This window comes from Panthera onca, chromosome B4 (genome assembly GCF_046562875.1).
Source record: "Panthera onca isolate mPanOnc1 chromosome B4, mPanOnc1 haplotype 2, whole genome shotgun sequence".
NCBI classification, from domain to species: Eukaryota; Metazoa; Chordata; class Mammalia; order Carnivora; family Felidae; genus Panthera; species Panthera onca.
Window position 1 is genome coordinate 30329623 of NC_138345.1, and position 24950 is coordinate 30354572.

Sequence of the window (24950 nt, forward strand, 5' to 3'; positions counted from 1 at the left end):
TGTGGAAAACTTATAAAATGATGTTAACTTACTTAATAGATATAAGGACATTCAGATGTTTCTACCCTTTTAAAAATAAATTTTGTTAATTTATATTTTTTCAAAGAATTTTTCCATTACATCTGTGTCAGGAATGAGCAAACTTTTTCTGTAAAGAGACAGATAGTAAACATTTTAGGCTTTGTGGGCCATACAGTCTTTGTCACAATAGACAACTCTGCCACTGTATCATGAAAGCAACTGTAGACAATGCATAGACAAGTATGTATGGTTCTGTTCCAATAAAATTTTATTTGCTAAAACAGGTAGCAGGCAAGATTTAGCATATTGCTATAGTTTGCCAAAACAGATCAAATTTTAGCAAGAGTATTTTGTAAGATTCCCTCATTATTCTCTTAATGTCTGTAATATCTAGAGTGATGTCACCTCTTTATTCATAATATTGGTAATTCTTATTTTATCTTAAATAGTCAAGCTGGTCAATCAATCAATCTTACTGCTTTTTTTGTTTTTGTTTTTTTATAAATAACTATCTGGTTCTCATTGATTTCATTGATTTTTTTCTGTTTTTGTTTTTTATTTTATTGGAATTTTCTCTTATCTTTATTATTTCATTTCTTCTATTTGTCCTGGGTTTAACTTGGTCTACTTTTTCTAGCATATTAAGGTGAAAGTTTTAATCATTGTTAAATATCAGCATTTAAACATTTTTTTAAACATTTATTTATTTTTGAAAGAGAGACAGTACAAGTGGGGGAGGGACAGAGAGAGAGGGAGACACAGAATCCTAAGCAGACTCCAGGCTCAGAGCTGTCAGCACAGAGCCCAGCGAGGGGCTTGAATTCACAAACTGCGCGTTCATGACCTGAGCTGAAGTTGGATGCTTAACCGACTGAGCCACTCAAGCACCCCATCAGCATTTAAACATGTAAGTCTTCTTCTAAACACTACTTTAGTTGCATTCTAAAATTTCTTGTGTGTTTTTATTTCAGTCCAATTGAAAATATTTTCTATCCTCTTTTGCAAATTTTTATTTGACTCATGAGTTATTTCAAAGTTTGTTTAATTTCCAAATGTTTAGAGAATATTTCAGATGTCTTTCTAAAATAGATTTCTAATTTAGTTCCAATGTAGTCAGGAACATTCTTTGTATGATCCTAATCCTTTAAATTTATTGAGAAATTTTGGCCCAGCATTTGGTCAACCATTGGGGTATGTTCCAGATGCCCTTAAAAAAATGTATATTCTGTCAGCTAATAGAGTGTGCTAAAAATATAAAATAGGTCAAGTTGGTTGGTAATGTTGTTCATGCCTTCTATATCCTTACAGATTTTTTGTTTATTTACTATAAAACAGGCAGGGCAAAATCCCCAACTGTACTTATCAACTTGTCTGTTATTCTTTTCAGTTCTGTGAAAATTTGCTATATCTATTAAAAGCTCTGTCATTAGGTAAATACACAGTCATAATGATTATATTTTCTTAAATAATTTTTTACCATTATGAAATGTCACTCTTTATCCTTGGCAATATTCTTTCTTTTGAAGTTCATTTTATCTTATACTAATATATCCATTCCAGTCTTATTATTATTAATTAAACGGTCTTCCACTTTCTGTCACTTTACATTTATCCAATTGTGAAATGTGTTTCTTATTGACAGCATAGAGTTGGGCTTTGGTGTTTGATGTGTGCTGATACTTTCTGCCTTTCAATTTGAATACTTTAGACCATTTACATTTAATATAACACAGATATTGTCTGGTTTAAATATATCATATTGTCATATATTTTCTATTTATTGTATTGTATTGTCCCTTTTCCTCTTTTCCTGCCTTTCTTTGAATTGAGTATTGTTAGCATTTAATTACATCTCCACTCTTGGCTTTTTGGCTATGTTTTTTAAATTAATTTTTGTAATTCATTCATACATTTTTGTTCTGACTCTATCTTCATATAATAATATATAATATCATGCAATATCTAAGAAATTAATAACACTGTAGTGTATAATCCCATATTTGTGCTATTATTTTCATACATTTTACTTCTGTATATGTTATAAACCCTACACATTTTTTTTTGCTTTAACTAATCAATTATCTTTTTGAATAGTAGGAAAGCTTTTCATTCCTAACATAAATTCTAACTGCTCATAATATACAATGATTTTTATAGTTTGTTATATCCAACTTGCTAAAACAGTAAATATATTATTAGAATTAAAAAAAAAGTATACTTATTTATTTTGAGAGAGAGAGAAAGTGTGTGGGAGGGCCAGAGAGAGAGAAAGAGAGAGAATCCCAAGCAGGCTCCACACTGTCAGCACAGAGCCCGATGTGGGGCTTGAACTCATGAAATGTGAGATTATGACCTGAGCCCAAACCACCAAGAGTCAGATGCTTAACTGACTGAGCCACCCAAGTGTCCCAAATTTTTTATAGTAAAATACCAAAATCAAACAGACCATAATTACAGAGAATAAGTAGGGAGCCTATATCAAATTAAGTCATTAGGATGTTCCTCTGGGAGGAGATAATATAGAAACTGCATCCTATAAGACAAATAAGAAGCAGTTATTAATACAGTTGACCTTTGAACAACACAAGTTTGAACTGTGTGGGTCCACCTAAACACAGAATTTTTTTTTAAATAAATCTACTATAGTATTATAAAATATGTGTTAATAGACTGTTTATGTTATGTGTAAGGCTTCTAATCAACAGTAGGCTATTAGTAGTTAAGTGTTTGGGGAGTCAAAAGTTGTATATGGAATTTTGACTGCACAGGGGGTCAGCACCACAGACCCCATATTGTTCAAGGGTCAGCTGTAAATTCATCTCAACTCTATCATTCAGTGATTCTGTGACTCTAGTAGAACTAGGAATGAGTCTAGTGAAACTTAGGCCAAACCTCTTAATAAGTGAGGATGTAAAGCCTAGAGAAAGTAAAGGAGTTAAGTGACTCACCTAAAATTTCCCAGTGAGGTCACCAGGAAATAGACCTGGAACCAGTCTCCTAATCTTAAGTCAAGTGATAGATCCATTATACATTTGTTTTTATTAAAAAGCTGGTTTCACCTTGCATGTCTGTGGCCATTTAAGAAGGATATTGCATTAACATTTGGCATAGTACAGATTGGTTTGCTTCCTCATTTCAGAGATGACTTTGGCGTTAGCTGGAGTTTTTAAAATGTTAAAAAATAGTTCCAGATAGAAGAGAAATCTTATATTTTAGGGGAAGAAGAGTAGGTCCAGGAGTTTGTTTTCTCCTTTCATTTTTTTAACTGAGTTATAACTTACCTGAAGCTAAAGGCACAGATCTTCAGGGAATAGTTTGATCACTGTTACAAACTAAATATTTGTGTCCTCCCAAAATTCATATGTTGAAATCCTGCCCCCCAATGTGATGGCATTAGAAGGTGGGGTTTTTAAAAAGTAATTAAGTCATGAGAGTGGATCCCTTATGAATGAGATTAGTGTCCCTATGAGAAGAGACATGATGCAGCTTACGTCCTCTCTGCTCTCTGCCAGGTAAGGATGCAACAAGAAGATGGCCAACTGCAAACTGAAAAGCAGGCTCTCACTAGAACTGAATCTGTTGGCAGCTTGGTCTTGGACTCCCCGGCCTCTAGAACTTTGAGAAATAAATTTCTGTTGTTTAAGCCTCTCATCCTATAGTAATTTGTTGCAGCAGCCCAAAATGACTAAGACAATCCGTTTTGATGAATGTGTGCATTCATACAACTCACAGTCCTATCTCTATATAGTACATTTCTAACGCCCTAGAAAATTCCCTCATGCTTCTTTTCAGTCAATTGTCTCTCCCCAGAAGAAACCACTTTTATGACTTCTATCACCATACATTTGTTTCACCTGTTCTAGAACTTCACGTAAAGGGAACCACGCAGTAAATTCTTTTTGCGCCTGGCATCTTTCACTCAGCATGTTTCCAACACTCATCCATGTTGTTACTTGAATTCCTCTTTATTGCTGAGTAATATTTCATTGTAACAACCAAAGCTTGTCGTCCATTCTCCTATTGATGGACACCTGTGCTGTTTCTAGGTTTTCTTGTTGATAATGTTATTTGAGTAAGTTGCTATGAACATTATTGCAAAAGGCTTTTTTTTTACATCTGTTTTTGTTTTCTTAGGTAAACTTCTAGGAGTAGAATTGCAGGGTCATAAGTAGGTGTACAGTTATTTTTCTGAGAGACTATCAACAGTTTTCCAAAGTAGTCATACCATTTTCACACCTGCCAGCAATGTATGAGAGTTCTGGTAGCTCCATATCTTCACCAACATTCAGGGTTGTTTTATTTTTGTTGTTCATTTGTTTGTTTGCTTAGACATTCTAGTAGGTGGGTTCTGGTATCTCAATGTGGATTTAATTTGCCTTCTGATGACTCATAATAGTGAGCATATTTTCATGTGTTTGACTTTGTATAGCCTCTTTTGTGAAGTATCTGTTCAAGTCTTTGCCCATCTCCTTGAAATTAGGATTTTGTTATTGAGTTGTTGGAGTTCTTTTTATATTCAGATATTAGACTTTTATCAGGAATATGTCTAACAAATTCCCAGAAGCTTTAGACTTGCTCCAGAGTTGAATTTGTTTCAAGAATATTTTAGGGGCTAATTAGAAAAACTACTCCCTATAACATTTCCATCATTACCAACACATTCTCTCTTGGACTGGGCCTCTTGGTGAAAGTGAAATATACAAGGGCTCCCCTGGGAATGTCTCTCAGGACACCACAGCTGTCTGTCTGTTGCTTGAGCATCAGAGCGCTCCAGTGTAAAAGCAAAGCAGAGTTTGCAAAGGACTTGAGTCTCCGAGAAGGTGCAGCTGTTACTGCCTCAACTCCCTTGCTCCAAAAATTGTCTCACAAATGTGAACCTCATACCATCTCACCACCCTTCTTCCCCACATTGTTCTTTCCAGAGCAGTTGCCACCTCATACCATCCTATCACCATGGACCACTTACTTCTCCTTGCTTGACCTTGGACCAGTCTTTCTTCTCAGTATTACCCTATCACATTGGAACTTTCAAAGGGAATTTTCAAAAGCAAATTTGAAAGAAGTTCACACATTTAAAAGCAAATGTTCTCTGTGTGAGAAAGATCCTGACCTAAACTGACCTCAAGATCCCTTTCTTGGGCTTTTCCAGTCTTTCCTGCCCTTTGGAGAAATTCCTCAAGTTCAGGTCTAGTTCTCTGGCTCCTGGCTCACTCCCCCGCCCCTATTGGCACTGGCCTGTGCATGATGAAATTAGGTTCCCCCACTCCTGTTGCTAATACCAGCTCAAACTTCTTAGCATGAGCTCCAGGTATTTATCATTTGCCTGTGAGAACAAGATGCTGAATATAAATGTGCCTTCAGAAGCCCAGCTGCCTGACTATCCTCTCCCACCAAACATTGATCCACAGGCTTCTTCCTCCTGCCTGAGGTTTTCAATTGCTCAGACGATTAAGAAGATATTTATTAAAGAGGTCTGCAATGTCTAGATTCAAGTTGTTGTTTTCTAAACAGTGGCTACTAAATAGGCAGCTGTGTACATTTGGATATGATTGCTCCACACATTTCCTATTGTATTCATTAAGGGGTGAATCATGTGTTTATTAGTTGAAGCACACCCCCTGAAGTGTGTCCATATTATTAGTCCCATCTGAGAGAAAAGGAAACTGACAGTCAAGTGAAAGGATATCATAAAAATGCCTCCTATTTGCACAATACTCTACACTTGGTCTTTCATTGTCTCATCTGGTTTTCATGCACACCTACTTGCTAGGTGAGTCACTTGCTATGACCTTGACAGAAGCAGATGAAGACAGAGAAGGCTTGGGTTAAGAAATTCACCCAAAGTTCCTTGGAAGGTCAACTGTGGGGCATAAAGCAGAATCCTGGCCTCCTATTTTCTGGCTCAGCCATCTCTCCACCCCCACAGGCTCGTAAATTATAGTGAGTCAGTGGGATGGCAGGACGAGAACAGATTTTGGACAGAAGACAGGGGGGACTGACATCAGTAAACTGAAAGGAAGCCAAACCAAGGACATGTCCTACTTGCCCAGAAGTGGATGAGGACCATATTGAAGGTCCTTCCTAACTTGAAGGCATGTCTTTCACTGCTGAGGCACAGCCCCCAGCCCCAGGGCTTCTCTAGCCCTGAAAGACCAGGGGCTAGAGCCTGTGGCTCAAGCTCTCCTTTCCCACTAGCATCAAAGCTTGTCTTGCAGGAGAGCTTCTCCTCTGTGATCTAATATTCTTCCTCCTGCTTCTCTTCTTATTTCTGCCTATTGAGTACTTCTAGTAGAGTACTCAAGAGAAGAGAAGAACTTACCGGAATGCAAAATGGCATCGGGTGGGTTGTTTCCTCAGGGAAAATAATGCATCTCCTGTTGCTCTTGTACTGACCCAGGTTTCCAGGGAGGGGCTTGTGCCCTTTGCTCAAGGGAAGAGAACAGAGCTAAATTTTTTTTTTCTTAATGAATTTTCAAGCATAGAGAGAAAACTGTTTCTCTAGTGGGGAAAAGGGTGATTATTAGTAGGAAGAAAGAAGTGAGGCAGGAGCAAGTCCGAACATGTCTTGCAGGAAACTCGTTCAGTATTTCCCCTCATTTGCTCCAGTGAAAAGAAAGTGCCGAAGGTGGCTCCAAGGTCAGTGACCAACAGCCCCCTTCTCCTCTACTTTGAATGAGATTTTTGCAGTTCCACTTGTTTTGGGGATTATGGGCAAAAGGGAAGCTGGCTTTTAAAACTGATAGGAGAGGAATAACATTTTGGGAGAGGCACAATTAATGTTAGTTTCAGGATTAAGATACAAACAGCAAAGGGATCTCAATAATAGCAATAATATTTATAAAAATAATTATTATTAAAGCAGCAACTATGTACGAGGTATTCTTCCATAACCATTAAGAAGGCCTGAATATTCCTCTTTTACAGATTAAAACAAACAAACAAACAACAAAATGGAAACAATTTCTCAAGCTCAGAAAGGCAAAATGACTTTCCCAAGGCCTAAAATTTGTAAATAGAATAATAACTAGAGTTTTGAGTCCATCCTGCATGGCTCTCCAGACTTTGGTAAATGTTTAACTTTTTAGTTTTGTGATCGAAACACTTGTTATTGTAGCATAATATCAAGGGGCTGGTGTCCTGGACTATAAGGCTCATATGACTATTGTACCTCGATAGGATCACCATATGTTTCAAACACTGAGCATTCAGAAACTCACCTATGTCTATTCATCCAAGGGTGACAAAGCCCTGGTGAGTTGATTTGCAGTAGCCAGATTTATAAAAGCCTGGTTTTCATATCAGTATACTGTCTGCTCAGTTTGATCAGGGTGGCTTCTTTCTGAGCATATCTATATAAATCCCTTAGAAAGACTTATCTAGCACTTGGCGTAAAGCATATTAGAATGATTAGAAATGGAAGGTTGGGGAGAACAATTTGGGATAAAAGTAATGAGTACAAGAACTAGCATAATGGAATTGGAAATAGATGAGGAGATATTGATAGTAAACAGACCGTGGAAGAGAAAGAGGAATCAAAGATCTTTGAGGTTTCCAGCCTGGTGATGACAAGACAGGTGATTCACTTCAAGGAAGTAACTAAGTAGAGCAGGAGGTGCATTTAGATTTCAAATGGAGACTATGGGCACCTGGGTGGCTCAGTTGGTTGAACATTCAACTTCAGCTCGGGTCATGATCTCGTGGTTTGAGTTTGAGCTCCCCCTCAGGCTCACTGCTGTCAGCACAGAGCCCACTTCAGATCCTCTGTCCCCCTCTATCTGCCCCTCCTTTCTCTCTGCTCCTCTGCCACTTGCATGCTGTTTTTCTCAAAACTAAATTAAAAACATTAACAAAAAATGGAGACTTTAAAGTTCAGTAAGCCCAAAACAAGATGCCAACTTAGCACCTAAAATTGCAGGATTAACCGGGGTAAAAAATATTTTTTAGGGTTTTCAGGGAGCACTGTAAATATGTAGGGCCCCTATACTATAATTTTAGTGGGGCCAGGAATTATGGCTATTCTGTTATCCTATCCAGTCTCAGTGTCCACCCCATTCTCAGCGACTGAGATTCTGTTGTGACTTTTTATGTCATGGAATTTTAACAAGTTTTGGATGACTGATATAGTAAAGCATGTTTCCTGTGGTGCCTTTCTTCTCATCACTAGAGAAGCATTATCTGTCTATTTAGGATTGTCCTTTTGTTCTTTCAGGGAGGATGTTTCCCTACTCAGCCTAGATACTGAACATTGCCCTAGAGCCCACCTGTAGGCTTCTCTCTAAACTCTTGGGGTTGAGAAAAGAAACCCTAGAAGAGGTGGACGCAGCCAGCTGATGTATTTAGTTGGGATTCCAGGGGCTATCACTTGAGGCACAGCTGGGAGAATAAAAGAGTTTTAAATACTGTGGGAAGAGGAGAGGACTCCTTTCCCACACTGGAGCTTCCAAACAACCTGGAAATGTCTGTAGGCCAGGCATCTTGCCATACATAAAATGAGTCAGGTTCCCTGAGGCTCTCAGACTACAGGTCCAAAAGCCTTGTTTGGCCCATTCTCCTTTCTAATCCACTTGAGATGCCGATGAGCAAAATTTTCACCATGGTGGAAAACAGTAAGTATTCGGTAGGTGCCTCTACCCAGAAAAGAACTAGGAAGTCTTTCTCATGACCATAATTTTTAAAGACTATCACTTAGTCAGAAATGCTCCTGAGACCTCCAAACCCATTATTCTTTCACCTGGTTAAAAGATTATTGTTATAGATCATTATAATGTAATTATTATATCTTATTAATAATAGTTATCTAATAATAGCAATAGTTCACACTCAGTATGAGTCAGGCACTGTTCCATGTGCTTTAGTCATCATCAAATTTAATCCTCACAGCACCTTTCCATCATTATTTTCACTAGGTGTTTTTTTATCCCAATTTTGTTTACTATTTTGTAATCCTAGACTCTCATAAGGGAGAGCTATTTAGAGACTAACCAGGCTAGGCTGAGTCATGAACTTGGCTGTCCATGTTATTCCAAGAATAGGCCTGTCTGATTTTCACTTTTTCTAACTTCCTGAAACCTACTTTTCAGTTATAACTTGGATTCTTCATCTCTTGGAGTGTCTGTCACTATCTTTATTTCCTCAACTTCCAAATAACACCTAATTCTGCATCTCAAAGTTCCCAAGGTTTTGAGCCCTTTTAGTTGATGCAAAAATATTAAACTCATTTATTACCATTAATCTCATCCAGTGGGTACCAGAAACCACTGCTTTATTCTAATGAGTGAACTAATGGTTCCTCCATATTGTTTTGAATTTAAAACAACTCTGTGTACTCATATAAGCACCCTCTTTTGCTCTACCTGGACATCAATATTGAGTTCTGGGAATTTCATATGCTACTCCATCAATCTCCACCTTAAAAGGGTCAGCAATAATCAAGCCACTCAACAAAATAGCAAATGATGGCATTGAAAAAATGTACTGTGTGAAAGTACTCAACACCTAGACTCAGAATCTCTTCCAGATTCTTAAAGAGTTTATTAAATAACATAAGGAAAAAAATTTGAAATTTCACATCAAAAATGTTTGCTTAGAACAGATCTGTGAATTTCCTGACACACGTGGAGTTGGCAATTCTAGATTGGGAGTTTAATGTGATCCAGATGGGCCTTTACCTGCAAGCACTTTGCCCATAGACAGTTGGGTCTTGGCTTATGTAACACAAGTAGGTAATCCATGTCAAATGACCCCTTGGCAGGTGGCACGAGGAGGCTGCTACCTCCACAGTGGGCACCACTGTGAACTAGGTACCTTTATCTGCAAGTCGACACAAAAGAGGCTATTGTGTCATGTGTCCTGTGTCAGCTCTTCACCTGTGCTGAGTGAATCAAGAATGGCTATAACCCACACACTGTCAGTGAGTTTCCCTTTCTTGAGCACTGAACTTTAAAAAATCTGATTGGCATTCCTTTTACTCCCAAATTCCTTGCCGATATTGGTCTATTGAACCCAATTGTTCTATTCAGTATTTAGTCCTTTCTCCACTAGACTGCTGGAACTTGTAGAGGTAACTGAAGAATGCTATGGCTAATTTTTTGTTGGTTTTGGTGTATTTTAATTAAAGAAATACGAAGTCCTATCATGGATTTTATATTCCCTCTTTGGAAACCACAATAGAGTACACTAATATGTGCATCACGATGGCCAACTTTGTGTCCTAAAGCCACATGACCTGCAATAAGAAAAATGGCCAAGTACCCAAGCCTCATTTTCTAAGAGACATTAATTCAACCTCATCACAGACCTTGGGAGTTAGGAGTGACATTAAGAGTGTCCAGCTTTTTGAAAAAGTAGTCCCTGCCTTGAAGCAAGATCCATTCATGCTTAGCTTATTTACATCTGAAATTTATTTTTTCAAGAATTCAAAATTAAACCACTTTTAAGGGCATTATTCAAATATTTTTCAATCTATGGTGGTTTCCGTGTTTTTCATCTCTACTTTGTCCATTTTTTCCACTGCAGAACAAAGGCAGACTTGAAGGGAGACAGATGGGGCAAACATGTGGAAGGTGGGGGACGCTTTAAATGACAGCTCTGGGGAAGGACAAAAATGGGCTCTCCTCATTATGTTCATGGAACACTAAATATGAAGAAATCAAGCTGCTTTAGGACTAAACCACTTATGGTAGCTCATATTGCATTGGGAGAAAATGTTAACATTAATAGGTTACATAAGAAAAGTGTCCAAGATCAACATATTCGAGGCCAGTATAAATACTAGCATATACATTCAGATATGCAATTACACCATCCGCATGAACACACAGGAAAAGAAAATTCCAATTTGCACAGCTGTGAGGTTTCTTTTGGTTGCCAGCAATTTTGAGAGTGTATTGAAATTTTCAAATTAACTGGGGACATTTTACTCAATTTTATCTCTCAATGGTTTTGTGTCACTTTTTCTTCAAGGTCTGTGCATTTTACTGATTGAAATCCTCAAACATTTATTCATTTATCCATTTCAAAGGAACAGATCATCATTATGAATTTTCTTGAAAGAATAGTGTCAAAACTTTCTCATATTCCTTTGTTTCTTCTCTCCATGTACTTTGCCTCTTCATAACCCCTCATTCCCTTTATCTCCATACTCTCCCCCTTCAGTACATTGCCTGTGAGTTCTGTGAGAAACTTGCCCAACATCTGACCTTTAAAAATGGTCCCTCCTTTGTCCTAAAGTGTTCTATGGAGAATCACCTTTCTAAAGTCAGAGCAGAATTCCCTGTGCATGCCTGCATCTGGGACAGGGTGCAGGAAAAGAGGAAATGTTGGTATATAATCTTAAAATTCAAATGCTGTTCAGTAGCGCCATACCATCTGAGCGAGCAGCAAACGGTAAATAAACCCAGCTTGTAACTTAATGATCCTTGTGTTTGTGTGTCTGTGAATGCATTAAGAGCTCTCAAAGAAAAAATTGTGTAATCATAAATAAAAGATAGCAGTGACTCATAGGCAGTCACACAGAAACAGGACTCAATTCTCCCAATCTATCAGCGTGGATATTAACATGGGTTCTTTCCCCTTTCAGCTCACTTGGCAGCATGAAACCCACTCTAGCTGCAGTGGCACCAGGGAGAGGTTTGGGGGCCTTCATTACATATTGTGTCCCCTGTAAAAATCATCTGCTTGACTTGGAATTGATTTCAAAACCAGACTCATGTGGTGCCTGCTATACCACAATAAACAAATAAATTAGCTGCTGTGATATGGAAATTTACATGATTCAGTGTACTTAAAAACTGTTAACTGTGAACTTATTAATTGAAAACCACAGGACAATAATCAGCATGTCCTTCAGCGGAAAAACGAATCTCTTGTTAAAGTGAATTTGTAAGGCGATAAAGATGTATTTTTCAAATAAACCTGTGCCTCCGGCCACTTGATGTGATATTTTTAACTTTATCTTTCAGCAGCTCGTGCTTTGTTTGTGGACTATGTATTGATTTGTTTCCTGAAAACGTGTAGTATAACTCTGCATCCCCACGTGGGTTTTTTTCACTGCCCCATGCAGGTTATATTCATTCCAGTCAATCTTGTTTTTCTGCCTCCTGTCTAGAGAACTTTAATTAAAATGGTCTGCTAAAGCTTGAATCTCTTAAAGAGAGAGCTTGGAATCTTAAATTGCGTTTTCATCACAGAACTCCCAAGGAACATACGCCTTCCCCCTCAAACATATGTTCCACGGGGAATGTTTGTCTAGAAGCTACTAGGTGCACTGAGGGCCGAAACATAATAAACTCTTCAATGATTTTTATATTCAGGCAATTAATCAGGCAAATTCCTGAGGTTCGGACAGTCAGGGCTGGCTGACCCACAATCCATTATATCCTCATTTGATCTCAAAGAAGAGGTCAGGATAAGAACAGTGTGTCTGTTCACTGTACCAACAGACAGATCTCATGGCCTCTTGGAGCTCATCTTCTAAAACTATCACTCTATCACTGATGCTGCTGTTGGACATGGTAATGGTGTTCTGTCTCCTTCGAGAACAAAGGGCCCTAATTGGCAATGTCATGTGGTGACAAAAAACATGAAATCTGGCTTAGACTATTTAGATAAAAATTTAGATTTAAGATTTTTCAAATGTCTTTGTTTTACCAATGTTACTGTTTCCTCTAAGTATCATATGGAAATCTTCTCCTTAATGCTTAGTCTTTTTCCCTGTATTTTACTTTCCTAGTTGACTTATCATGAGCTACTTGTGAAGTGGAAAAACCATCTGTTGTTCTTGATGTCTTCCTTCCCACAGAATTAATCCAGAGAGCTTGTGAGTGTTTCAGAGAAGCCTTGGTGCCATGAGCCCCCAGCTCTCTCCTGGGACAGAACACTACATTTCCTCCACCAGAAGTCTTCCTGTTAGCTGGAGCTTCTGGCTTCAACAGCAACTCAGCATGAATGGCAATGTTCAGGATTGAAAATCAAACCGCTTTTTTAAGAAAGGCATTGATGAAATTCAGTAATCATATGGATGGTTAATTAGAGCCTTGAATATCACAAGCTACTATAATATACTCAACCCATCAAAGACAATGCTTTCAAACATTCTACTGATTTTTATTTTATTTTATTTTTAATATGAAATTTATTGTCAAATTCGTTTCCACACGATACCCAGTGCTCATCCCAACAGGACTTAACATCTACTGATTTTTAAATATGCTTCCCACACTGATGTGCTAAAACAAACACAGACTCCATATGGATTGAGCATTACAAATACATAACTCTTATGTGTGTTCATTCTTGCTTTCCCTCTCTGAATAAAGCCTTAACAAAGATATATTTTCATATTATAAGACTGAATAGATTTGGAAAGTTGTCATTCAGTCAGATATGATTTTTTAAAAAATGACCCCAGCTTCTTTGACACTACTTCCATTGACAGGTCAGAAGGAGGCACATCTGGGCAGGCTTGTAACTATTTCAACCAATAGTGTCAAATGATGACTGGCTTCTGAAGCCAGGTGGGAAGAGACATGCAGCTTCCCTCCTGGTTCTCCTGGAACTTTTTTTTCCCTGGATGCTTTTTTCTTGGATCCAGCCCCATGCTATGAGAAGTCTGAGTTCCACAGAGATGCCGCATGTCAGTGCTTTGGGGATGGCCCCAGCTGAGCCCATGTGTCAGACGTGTGAGTGAGGAAGCCTCCAGATGATTTCAGCCCCCAGCTTTTTGAGTCACCAGCAGCCATTTGCCTCTTCCCAGCTGAGGCCCCAAACAACGCAGAGCAGAAACACAAGACACCCTGCTGTGCCCTGTCCGAATTTCTGAGCCATCATCAGTGAACATCAATAAAATGGTTGTTGCTTTAGGTCACTATTTTTGCAGATAACTGGCACATAAGAAATAACAGAGGATGAGGAAGGTGAGTACATAACAAAAATAAAGATGGCTTAATATATTCCAGCCAAATGATTTGAAAGAGGGAAAGATACTCAAAATCCATTGTCATATCCTGAATGGTAGATTCAGTGACTTAGATGAAGCCATAGAAGGTGGCTTTATTTGCTCTGCAGCTCACACAAGGTTTAGCAGGATAGAAAAATGTAGGATTACGGAACCAGCTCAATAAGTTCTCGACAGACTGATATGATGAACCAAATCTCACAAGATGAAATATAACAGAGAATAATGTAAAATTCCTCATCTCCGTTAAAAAATAAATAACCTGAACAATGTGGTATGAGGAAGATGCCACTTAGTACTAGCAAAAAGATAAAAGGTTTGTATGTTGAGCATAAGCTTCATATGAACCAAGAGCACAAGGAGGTTGCCTTGAAAAATAAAGTGCTATGAGGCCATATTAATAGGAAGGCAGTAGCCAAATAAAGAATCAGATGGGGCACCAGATGGTCCTCCTCTGCTTTCTGGAAGCTGGGAGTTTATTCTGGCCATTTCTTGTCAAGACCAACTGCAGCATGCACCATGGTAGAGACAGCACTTGTGGAAACATGTCTCATGGGGAGTAGATGAAGAATCTGGGGCGTATACTTGGAAAAGAGAAGGTACATGGGTTTCTTAACAACTATCTTCAATTTTATGGAGCCAAGTAAAGTGGCAGAGGATGAGAATCCTTCAGTAGAGCCCCAAGGATAGGACCATGAACATTATGGGCAGAAAGTCCAGAAAGCTACATTGTATCAACATAAAGAAGAACTTTACGGGGCACCTGGGTGGCTCAGTCGGTTAAGCATCCGACTTCGGCTCAGGTCACGATCTTGCGGTATGTGAGTTCGAGCCCCGCGTTGGGCTCTGTGCTGACTGCTCAGAGCCTGGAGCCTGTTTCAGATTCTGTGTCTCCCTCTCTCTCTGACCCTCCCCCGTTCATGCTCTGTCTCTCTCTGTCTCAAAAATAAATAAACGTTAAAAAAAAAAAATAAAAAAAAAAAAAGAAGAACTTTACATAGCCAAAGTCATCCAGAGCTCCAACTAAGTGCCAAGAGTGGTAGTGAATATCTCAAAGTAAAAACCCACTTGGTAGGAATGGCGTAGAGGGGATTTTAAAAAAGCCAAATAATTTTAACAGTCATTTAACTATTGAGGTTCCCTGATTCTTTTGGTGATCATTTATCATTCAACTTGTTTGAATAAAATGCCATTTATTCACTCATCTGTCCATTTATTCAACAACGATTACATGCCCGTGAGCCAGGTACTGTGTCAGGCCATGTAGGGGATGGATGGATGAATGACTAAACTTTCAACCCTACTCTCCAAAATCTCCTGGTTTGGTAAATGGCTTGAGGCAAATATGGCAGTTAAAAGTTGAAAAGAAAATCTGCAAAGAAGGAGAGCCAAACTGCTTTTAGTAACATGTAGAGTGCAGTGCAATGATCTCGAAATTTTTCACGGCTGCATTTTAATGGTCTGCTGAGATAGACACTGATCAACGATATAAATATGAAATCTCACGTCACTATGTTATTTGCATCAGCTTCAGGTTTGATGTTTGGGTTCTGTTTGAGGAATATATGAAATCTATGTTGACATTCTGTTTTAAGAAGTCCTCATTCAGAGTTCCCAATTCCCAAATTTGCAGATTTTGATCCCTAGAACAACAGACCTTAGCAATAGGAGGTGGTGACGAATTGGAAAGGCTATTTATTGTGGGTAAGGAGACACAAATAGCCTCCAGGGTGTTCAAACCAAACACAAAGATCACAACATTTATGACCACACTAACGTGCCATTAATTGTAACCATCGCCTTATGACAATTATATTGGTTTGCACAGGGGAACGCTCAAGCATCATATAAATTTAAGAAATGTATTTAAGGTTGGTTTAGTTTTGAACATATTGTCTGCTTTCTTATGGCTACAATGAAATCTCATTTTTCTCTGCTCCCAAGTGCAGACTATGGAGAGCTTTGACAGTTGACATCAGGGTTCTTCCTTGGCCAGTTGTCAGAGGTTCCTCTCCCCTGGAGGCAGCATGCATTATGGAAGTGACACATATGTGCTGCTCTTCATCTCATGGCAGCCAAGGCAGGCAGAACTGCGAGTCAGCAGCCTGGGCTTTCCGGTACAACCAGCTGCTGCACACATAGCATCTCAACTCTTCATCTGAAGGGAGGACAAAGAATGGCAGAGAGGAATCTGGGGCCATCTTGGCTTTTGGTTCAGGGATTTTAGTGGTTAGCTGGCTCTGCTCCTCACCCACAGTTGGAATAATATATGAAATGTTGCTGAAAGGTGACCATGCTGACCACAGGGAGATCACTAATTTGAGGAGACTCAGAATTCTTTCTATGAACAAGTTCTCTCTATATTGAATATGTTTGGAATCCCTGTAACAGCTCACCAGTCAGTCAGAGCCCTGCCCTCCAGTCTTTAGAATATATGGGAAGTAGCGTGTTTGTCCACTCCCCCACCTCCAGTCTTCTCCATCCAGGCTAAACACCTCTAGTCTCTTTTTATCATCTTTTACATGACCTGATTTCTACTTTCTCATTCTCCCCATTACCCACTTAAACACTTCCTAATTGCTAACATGCTTCTTCATGTGGTTTCTGAACTTAGCTATAACACTGCAGCTGAATTTAATCTCTTAAGGGAACTGTGCAGCTACGACCTCTTTACATTGGGCACATCCTTTCTAGATGTGACATACTTATCTTCAGTGTCTCCTTTCCATGCCCACTTAAGACCAAGACTAGGTCCCTAACAAGTCCTAGGCAGACACACAGGTAAAGACTTTTCTCCCTATAGACATAGATCCATTGTCATAAAATTTTATTGTCTAAGTTACTATTTTTCTTTTTTTTTAAGTTTATTTCTTTTGAGAGATAGAGAGAGAAAGAGAGAGAGAGTGAGGAGAGGGGTAGAAAGAGAGGGGGAGAGAGAATCCCAAGCAGGCTCTATACTCAGCACAGAGACCTTGAACTCATGAACCCAGGGCTTGAACTCATGAACTGTAAGATCATGACCCGAGCTGAATTCAAGAGTTGGACACTCAAACAATTGAGCCACCCAGGTGCCCCTAAGTCATTATTTTTGTATCTTCTTCTTAGGGGTCTCATTTACACATTAACCATTATTAACTAAGTACCAATTCTGTGCCCAGGAGAATGCTGCACTTTCTTTGGAGAAACCAGTTTACATCGAGGCATGGCACTTCTCCCCCTCCAAGGGGAAATGGGCTGTGTTTGATAGGAGGGAAATCACATTGCTCTACAGGCAGCCCGCTTCTCAAAGTGTTCACAAGCCTCCATATGAAGCCTCTGCTTCTGAGACTGCCATGGACCCCTATAAGCTTTTGCCAAACTGCAGTTTCCATTACCACCCCTTCTCCGCTGTCTGAAAATGGGGATGTTTGCCCATCTCTAGCCTTCCGACTCTCAACCTGTAAGTTCTCATAAACTCTGGGATGTGGTTCCCCTAAGTCTAGGGATCGGGACCCACTTGAAAGGTTAGATGATATTGCCAAACTACCGTTCATCGTTCTCAGTTCTTAAGGGAGAATATGGAAACAAATGGGTCTGGGAGACTGTTCCCTCTGACAGCTGATAACTTCACCCCATCTGCTTCAGTCCTGGGGCCTGCTTCCTTTCTGCCTCTCCTCTGAACAGAAGGAAAAGTTGTTTCTGGTGCTTTTGGTTTCAGCTTTTTCTAACACATGATCCTCTTTGATGATTTTATTGGGTGTATCCTGGCTCCTGTATTTTGTACATGTTTCTTTTATCAGAGAACATGGTGAACAGCGGCGAGGATTTCTTTGGACATTGATTCTCTCCTTTTCTTCCTCAAAGTAATCATGTATGACTGTGTTCTTGGAATTCAGTTTCCTGTTAGATCCCTCCCCTATAATGAGCCACATTCCCATTGATAGTCTGTACCCAGAAGGCTGTCATGTATTTTCTTTTTTTCTTTTCTCTAAGTTTGTTTGTTTATTTTGAGAGGGGGGCAGGGAGAGAGAGAAAGAGAGAGAGAGAGAAAGTACAAGTCAGGGAGGGTGAGAGGAGTGGGGGCGGGGGAGAGAGAAGATCCCAAGTAGGCTCTGCACTGTCAGCACAGAGCCTGATGTGGGTCTCAAACCCACAAACCATGAGATCATGATCTGAGCTGAAGTCTAATGCTTAACCGACGGAGTCACCCAGGTGCCTTTGTATTTTATTTTATTTTTAAAAATTTTAATTCCAGTGTAGTTAACATACGGTGTTATGTACATTTCAGGTACATTTCAGGTTATGTACATTTCAGGTGTACAATATAGTGATTCAACAATTCCATATCACTCAGTGTTCATCAAGATAAGTGTCCTCTTAATCCTCATCACCTATTTTACCCAACCTCCACCCACCTATCATATCATAACCACCAGTTCCAGTTTCTTCTCTATAGTTAAGAGTCTGTTTCTTGGTGTGTCCTTTTTTTTTCCCTTTGTTAATTTGTTTTGTTTCTTAAATTCCACATATGAGTAAAATCATATGGTATTCGTCTTGCTCTGACTGGCTTGTTTTGCTTCACATTATCTTTTCTAGCTCCATCCATGCTGTTGCAAATGGCAAGATTTCATTCTTTTTTATGACTGAATAATATCCATTGTATATATACCACTTCTTCTTTATCCATTCATCTATTGGTGGACACTTGGGATCCTTCCATAATCTGGCTATTGTAGATAATACTGCAATAACCATAGGGATGCAAATATCCCTTTAAACTAGTTTTTGTATTCTTTGGGTATATACACAGTAGTGTGATTACTGGATTACAGGGTAGTTCTATTTTTTAATTTTTTGAGGAATTTCTAAACTGTCTTCCACAGTGGATGTACCAGTTTGCATTCCCACCAACAGTGCACGAGGATTCCTTTTTCCCCACATCCTTGCCAATACTTGTTGTTTCTCAAGTTTTTGATTTTAGCCATTCTGACAGGTGTTAGGTGATATCACATTGTGGTTTTGATTTGTATTTCCGTGATGATGAGTGATGTTGAGCATCTTTTTATGTGTCAGTTGGCCATCTGGATGACTTCTTTGGAGAAATGTCTGTTCATGTCTTCCAGAATTTTTTAATTGTATTATTTGTTTTATTTCATATTGAGTTGTATAAGTTCCTTATACATCACATATTTTATTGAAATCTTTGAAATCCACTTTTCTAAATTCCAATGTTTATGCCTAACTGATGAATATTTAATTTCCTTGCTCCTCTGGACTCCTTGATGATACTTTCAGTTAATTCCAAGCTCTCTCTCATATCTTCATTCCCAATAAGATTTGAATAATTCTTTTTGATTTAAAATGTATTTATTTATGTTGAGAAAGAGCACACATGAGTGGATTATGGATAGAGAGAGGGGGAGGGAGAATCCCAAGCAGGCTCTGTGCCGTCAGTACAGAGCCCAACATGGGCTCAAACCCAGGAACCATGAGATTATGACCTGAGCCGAAACCAAGAGTCAGACTCTCAACCAACTGAGCCACCCAAGTGCCCCGAAATTAGAATAATTCCTAAATAGATTGTACCTTCTGAACCAGGGAATTATCAGCTAAGAAAATCTAGAATTTATCAGACCCTTCTCCCCATTGCAGTGATAATAATGGGTTGAGTAATTTAATTATAACAATCCGTTGGTGCAGATACAATTACTCCCATTTTACAGATAAGGAACTGAAGTTAGCAAGGATAAATTACTTGCATGAACTTGGGCAGGTTATTTGAGATCTAGTCACCAAACCTCATCTTGTTTCTAGGGTTAACCACATTTCTCAGCCTTCCTTCAAGTTCAATCCATGGGAGGTGCATGAAAGCAATGCACACCATTCTAGGTCTGACCCATTAACAAATCCCCGCTCACTCAATCCCCCATGCCCTTTCTTCTAACACTGGTGTGATGCAGATGCAGGCTGTTCCTGGAAGCCAAATGTGGAATGTGGCAGAGTTATGAGGATAAGGAAGTTAGGTTACTGAAGCTGTTTTTGAAAAAGAGCCTCCCATTAATGAGGAACACCCTTTTGAACTTAACATAAGTAAGAATGAATTTTTCATAAGCCATTGAGATTTGATATTTTATCTGCTACTGTCACCAATGTTACCCTAATTAAAGCAGTAAGAGCAATTAAAACTGTCTGGAATGAATATCCATGTTTAGTTACTTAACCCCCAATGCTCAGGTTCTCTATAAAGCAAGGATGATAGTAGTATCCACCTCATAGGGTTGTCGCGGGTAGCATGTGAGATGATGCTGGTAAAGGCATAACAGAGGGCCCGCCATCCACTATCCACTCAATAAACACACTGCGGGGACTAGTATTATCGCCACAGTGTACTTCCATGAAACTATATCAGCTAAACTACTTTGTAATCTCTTTACAGTGACGTTATCTGTACCATTCTCCTGGCCAAGTGGTCTACATCATAATCCCTGCCAATTCTTTCTAATTCATTCTTTTTCCTACAGCTAGATGCTCTTCTCTGTGATTCCATCCTTTGGTTAGTACAGTCCTATATAGAAGCATGAGCATTTTGTATTGATTACTAAGTGTGTCATCTGTTTATCTGAAGATAAAGTATATCCCTCCTTCTTTGTCATCATCAAAGCTCATGTTACCAAATATAATGTTATATTATCTTGGAGAAAAAAATGTGACTCAAATTTTTAAGCAACTTTACTCCAATTTTTAAAACAATCTGGGACATTCTTTTTAAGGTCTGAGATATTCTTTTAAAAGCTGTGTATCTCAAACTTTAATCTGTAAATTGGTCACCCAGGCACCGTGTCAGGATGCCGATTCTAACTCTGTGGAACTGGGGTGGAGAGAGATTCTTCAGAAGTAGCCAGCTCCCAGTGATGCCGATGCTGACACTGCTGAACCAGGGCCACACTTGAAGTAGCAAGACATCAGAATTTGATAAAACTATTCATTAGCCACCTATTAGGTTGCATTGCATTTAATTCATCCCAGGTGATAAACTTATTCTGTGAGAAAGCCACGGAAAGAGAAAACTAAGCTATTCAGGAAAGAAGAAGAGAAATTAATAGACCTTTTAGGACCACAATAAGAAGTCAATGCAGAAAATATAAACCGATTTTCAAAAGATTTAAAGAGAAACAACCTCATGGTCTTTAAATACATTGCATTAGGAAATAGGGAAATATATTAAGAATGAGAAGGGCAAGAGAAAATGTTGTCTTTTATTATAGTAGCAGATCCCCAATTCTCAAATTTAGCAACATCAGAATTTCTTAAGGCTTATTAAAACACACACTGATTATTCTGTGGTCTGAGACTGCCTGATAATTTGCATTTCTAACAAGTTCCCAGATAATGCTGGTGCTGATGCTGCCGGTCAGGGGACCTCACTTGGAGGAACTCTGCGCGAAGGGATGGGGAAAATTGCTGACAGATGACCCCACAAAGTCAGTGGATTCTATTTTTGCCTACATGCAGTGAAACCTTGGTATTGAAGGAAGGAAAATGAGGCAAAAATAAGAGAAACAGTTAAAATCCATTCCAGGCCCTGACAACTTGAACTACAAATACTTAAGAACATGTCCAGAGTAATTTCAGGCTCATCAGCTATCATTTTGAAGACTTTTTTTGAAGGGTAAACGATTTGACCAAAACAGGAATGGAATAACTGGAATAACTTTGTGTGTGTGTGTGTGTGTGTGTGTGTGTGTGTGTGTGTGCTTCTAATGGAAAAAGGAATGTCCCTGGACAACCCTGGACTTCTAAGTTTAACTTCTCTACATAGGAAGTTAAAGGGAAAAGACAGAGGAAATAATCACAAAATCTATTGTCAAGCACCTTGGAAAAAAACAGGGCACTGAGTAATAATAAGGAAAGCTTTCCAAAGAAAACTTTTTTTTCATACAGTTTTAGATTTGGAAAGGATCTTAGAATCACATGACCCAAGCAGCTTACTTCAAAGATAAGAAAACTGAGAGCTTTGAGAGAGCCTTTGAGTCCAAGGTCATACAGCTAGTTAGCAGCAGATAAAGAGGTGGATCTCAGTCCTTCCTGAAGAAGTTATGGGTTCTGCTGCCCTTAACCTGTGGGCTTTGCTGTACCTAGTTCTTGATCCAGTCTGATGAGGGAACGCAGCATATTGGGAGCCCCAACCTGCATCACGGCCAAGTTCAAATGGAGTGCAGTGTGCTAAGTCCTGTTCCCAAAATTTGTCCTATATGCCACACGGCCATTCAGACTCTTCTAGTCATATGGGACAGAGGGGCAGAAAGGGAGCTGGCTGGCCGGCCAGGAGAAGCACTGCATCTAACTGCCCTGCTTTTAATACGACTGCTTGTACTGTCTATAAAATTGACTCCTCATCACCTGCAGGAATAATAATCTAGAGTATGCAGTCATCCAGCTGACACTAGTAAGTACGTATGTATAGAGGCATTGCATTGGACACCATGAAGCATCAAAGAGAAAAAGTCTCCTTATCCCCAAATGCTTAGTGGGTCCACAGCTACGCCACCAAAGGAACATCATCTCCAAACCCATAGAACAGGGAATTTAGGACAGTCTTAGGCACTCAGGGTACAAGGCAAGGGAAGTTAGAGGTGTTCAAGTGTAAAATCTCCAGATTACAGGCGAGGAAATCACAGGGCAGAGAGGAGAGGTGGCTTGCATAAGATAACGGCTCCTTGGCAGAGAGCTTAGACTAAACTTTGAAGTCCTGCCTCTTGATTCAGAGTTCTTTCTATTTTACTGCATTGCTGTCAAGACAGATCTTCTTAATATCAATCAAAGGCTGTCCTATTATTGTCAAACTTAGGGAAGGAGAAGGTTGTGGATTTGTGTTTAGATCACTCTCCTCTATGAATAAAAGGGATTCTCTAGAGCAAGCAGTTTCCCAACCTCAGCTGCACTGTGGCATCGTTCGGGGGAGTCTAAACCAACACTGATGCCCAGTATCCACCCTAGAGGTTTTTATTCAATTAGGTACAGTCTGAGTATTGGGGCTTTAAAAGATTCCAGGTGATTTGAATATACAGTCAAAGTTGAGAGAATCATTGCTCCATAGGAATTACCCTGAGCCCATTTTGACCTGAAAGAGGCAAGGAGCTTCAGATATAATGGTGATGTGGTGTCTTACAAAGAGAATGCAGATTCTAATGAAGGGATGAGATCCAGGATATCTGGGTTCCAGTCCTGAAGGAGATTGCCAGAATGAGAGTCCTCCTTCGAGTCCTCGTGAAACACGAGTTTCACCTCATGTCTTTTTTGACAACATCTACTACTATCGTTACTAGATGTTCAAATCCAGCTGTGGCGCAAAGCCGCTTTCCTTGGTTCCTGTTTGTGTGGCTGATAAAGTCTCTAACCTCCCAAAGGAATTAGTTATACTACAGGGAATGAGAACGGGAGAGAGAGAGTGCATAGAATAGAAATAGTCTGGCTTCCAAAGTACAATACTCAGAGTCTACCAGAGCTAGCCTGCTCCCTGAGACTTACAAATGTCTTGCCATTCTAGCTTTGAATCTAGGAAGCAGGCTTTTTCCAGGGAAGCCCCCCTTCGACCTCTCCTCATGCTTTGCCTCTCCTTCCCACCTGAGATGAGGCTGTACCTGTGGCTGTCTGACAGAGCTTTCTGTGATGATGGAAATATCCTGAATCCGCTCTGTCCAATGCAGCAAGCTGTCACTAGTCAATGCCAGCCATGGGAGGCTACTGAGCACTTCAAATGTGGCTGGTACAACGGAGGAACTGAATTTTTAGTGTATTTCATTTTAAGTAGTTTATTTTTTTTATTTTTAAATGTTTATTTATTTTGAGAGACAGAGGGAGAGAGAGAGAGAGCACATGTGCAGGGGAGGGGCAGAGAGAGAGAGAGGGAGAGAGAAAATCCCAAGCAGGCTCTGTGCTTTCAGCATCGAGTCCGATGTGGGGCTCAATCTTACCGTGAGATAATGACCTGGACCCAAATGAAGTAGTTTAAATGTAAATAGTCACATGTGCCCAGTGGCCAGCATGTTAGATGGCATAAAGGAACACATTCCACTGTGCAGTATCTTACAGGGTCATTCATGCAAAAATAAGTTCTCAGTACTGAAATGTAAAAAAAAAAAAAAAAAAAAAAAAAAAAAAAAAAAAAAAAAAAAAAATAGTGCTCTTTTGTGGAGTTGTATCAGAAAGATGGGGCTGCAAAATACAGTCTATGACTTCAACATAAGCTACAGGCACAGCCATCTCCCAGGTAAAAGTTAGAATGCTTCACTAGTTTCTTATTGACAAAAACCTCTTACAAATCAACACTTTAACTGGACTGGGGGAAAAGTCAAGTAAAAATGTTGCAACAACCATCTTTTATCAACAGTTTCCAGGTCTTCCTGATTTCTCTTGTATCAAATTACTCTGACCATCACATTCCTGTTACATTAGCAATTCCTGGTTCCATAAACACTAGAAATAGACATTTGGGATCCCCGAAACCAAACAAAGCAAAACACCACAGATTTGTTTTTAGTAACTTAACCTTTTGAACCTCCTGTAGTTTTCATTCAAACGGCATCTTTCAGATCATCTGAAAGACAAGTTTAGCAGTGTTTAATGCAGAGTTAAAAAGTAAAGGATTAATTAAAATCTGCAATTAACATCTGAGCTCATTAAGCCCCTAACAGTGGTTTTGGACTTAATTGACTTGTCCCTACTACTCTATTCCCCTCTTTATACCTTACCTCCTCTCAGTCTGGACCCCAGGACACTGTGCAGAAGTGGGTGAAGCATGGCCTCTGGCCTCAGACTGCCCAAGTAGGATACTCACTTCACCAGTAACTGTGTGACCTCGGCTAAGCTACTGAGTTCTCTGGTTGCATTTTGTTCTCATGGTAAACAGGGCTAATAATCTCATTTGTAGAGTTGTTTGAAAAACAGGTGGGTTAATGCCTATAAAACACTTAAAAATATGCCTAGTACATATTTA

General features: G+C 39.3%; 1 protein-coding gene across 1 annotated transcript in view; it reads right to left on the reverse strand.

Moving 5' to 3' along the window:
- NRP1 (neuropilin 1) overlaps positions 1–24135 on the reverse strand; it is a 503454-nt gene extending 479319 nt beyond the window's left edge. The window contains exon 1 of the mRNA XM_081796084.1: positions 24078–24135. The gene's annotated coding sequence lies outside the window, so the exon portion shown is untranslated. The remainder of the gene's footprint in view (positions 1–24077) is intronic.
- Between the last annotated feature and the right edge of the window lie 815 nt (positions 24136–24950).